Here is a 2,500-nt window from a genome sequence, read left to right as displayed (position 1 = left end):
GAGAGGCGCAATCGCCCGGAGTTAGGCGAGTAGACGCTTTCGGTGCGACCACCCGTGCTCCCAACTGAGCTTGCCGCTGCCGACAGAGGCCCGGGAGCGTGCTGTCGTGGCATTGCCGGCGGGAGACAACACGCGCCACCTACGGTGACCGGCAGCTCCAACGCCAGCGCCACAGAAGGACAAAAGCCCCACTTGGGTGCCGAAGCGAACTCTCCCAGCACAGCGCACGCGCCAACACATCCGCACAGCTGCGATACAAACCACCAGCGAGAACCGCTGGGGCGACCGAGCAGCAGACGGCGTCGCGGCGCCGAGCGCCGGGCGGCAGCGCATCCTCAACGCACACAGTCCTCAATCGGACCAGCACACTGAAGATGTCCACCGCGCTTCGCACCGGGCCCGCGAGGACCTACTTTGGCCGCACGGCGCCGCGCGCAGGGTGCGCCGGCGCGCAGCTGCGACGCCTGCCGCGTCCGTCGGCCGGCGCGCCTGCCACTGGCCGCCCCCACCAGCCGGCTGTAGCGCGTGCGCCCACGCACCGCGCGGCCAGCACGCCGGGAGGCGCCCCCTCACCGGCCGGGGACGGTCCCACCCAGCCACCGCCGCGTATCGCTTCACACCCAGATGCCGTTCAGTTTCGTCGGCATGGTGGGTATCGCTGGAACAACCGGTTAGTACCTCAACCTATCGTCGCCATCACCGATTCACCCCTAGCGAGAACAACCGCACCACAACAGGTTACCATTTGTTCATTTGCGTAACTTCACCAGAAAACGCAGGCGTCCATCGCCATTTGCAACTTCCACGATTATTGCATGCCTGTGTCAGGTGTCACGCCACACTACGTCTGCCCACATACACGCAACAAAATGTGCACGCCTAGACAATACGTGGAAGGTGGCCCCCGTACGTATGCGATGTCCATTGCTCGAACGACTGTCAACCGGCCTCTGTAGCATGTCGCAGATATGGAACGCGGTGCACCATGCCATCACGGTGTGTGAGGAGAGACGACTAGGTCCGAATACATCAACAGACAGCTCATGCTGATCGCCATCCACGGCGTCCGTTCCTCCCACACGTCTCTATGGCGTACCACACTGCAATCCAGCTCTCATAGGGAGACGACACGTAGCTGCGTGCACAATATTTGCACTGTATGGTCCGCCGTTTTTGGGCGCAGTCGTTGTACGGTCACACATGTGCCACGATGTATCATTCAGTACATAAGGACGAATGTGCAGTACAGATTGTGGTTTACGCGTACGACATTAGCGGACAGTTGACACAGGCCGCACCACAACGTAGCCTGAGTACGTCGCATGCGGAGGGCATTGAACATGCAAAGTTCTCACCAACCAGCTTGCGAAGGCAGGGGGCAAGGTGGGGACGTGGGGAGGGGCGGCATGTACGTCCTGCTGCCATCCACATTACAGTGTACAGCAGGAGCATGTGGAAAGTGAGCAAGACTTGCAAGGTGTTTAACATGAAGCGATACACAGGGGAGCGGGGAGTGCGAGTAGCGAACTATATTGCGAGGGTTGCGGGTGGGCAACACTACACTAATTGAACGAGTCGTATAACAATTACAGAGCAGGTTTAGGCGACAACGTGGGTTACGTTAGGCGACAACGTGGGTTAGGTTAAGGCACGACGTGGGTTAGGTTAAGGCACGACGTGGGTTAGGTTAAGGCACGACATGGGTTAGGTTAAGGCACGACATGGGTTAGGTTAAGGCACGACATGGGTTAGGTTAAGGCACGACATGGGTTAGGTTAAGGCACAACATGGGTTAGGTTAAGGCACAACATGGGTTAGGTTAAGGCACAACATGGGTTAGGTTAAGGCACAACATGGGTTAGGTTAAGGCACAACATGGGTTAGGTTAAGGCACAACATGGGTTAGGTTAAGGCACAACATGGGTTAGGTTAAGGCACAACATGGGTTAGGTTAAGGCACAACATGGGTTAGGTTAAGGCACAACATGGGTTAGGTTAAGGCACAACATGGGTTAGGTTAAGGCACAACATGGGTTAGGTTAAGGCACAACATAGGTTAGGTTAAGGCACAACATAGGTTAGGTTAAGGCACAACATGGGTTAGGTTAAGGCACAACATGGGTTAGGTTAAGGCACAACATGGGTTAGGTTAAGGCACAACATGGGTTAGGTTAAGGCACAACATGGGTTAGGTTAAGGCACAACATGGGTTAGGTTAAGGCACAACATGGGTTAGGTTAAGGCACAACATGGGTTAGGTTAAGGCACAACATGGGTTAGGTTAAGGCACAACATGGGTTAGGTTAAGGCACAACATGGGTTAGGTTAAGGCACAACATGGGTTAGGTTAAGGCACAACATGGGTTAGGTTAAGGCACAACATGGGTTAGGTTAAGGCACAACATGGGTTAGGTTAAGGCACAACATGGGTTAGGTTAAGGCACAACATGGGTTAGGTTAAGGCACAACATAGGTTAGGTTAAGGCACAACATAGGTTAG

The sequence above is a fragment of the Schistocerca piceifrons genome, unplaced genomic scaffold (assembly GCF_021461385.2).
Source record: "Schistocerca piceifrons isolate TAMUIC-IGC-003096 unplaced genomic scaffold, iqSchPice1.1 HiC_scaffold_936, whole genome shotgun sequence".
Classification (NCBI taxonomy): Eukaryota; Metazoa; Arthropoda; class Insecta; order Orthoptera; family Acrididae; genus Schistocerca; species Schistocerca piceifrons.
The sequence above is the reverse complement of the archived record's forward strand: the minus strand, read 5'-3'. Positions refer to the sequence as shown.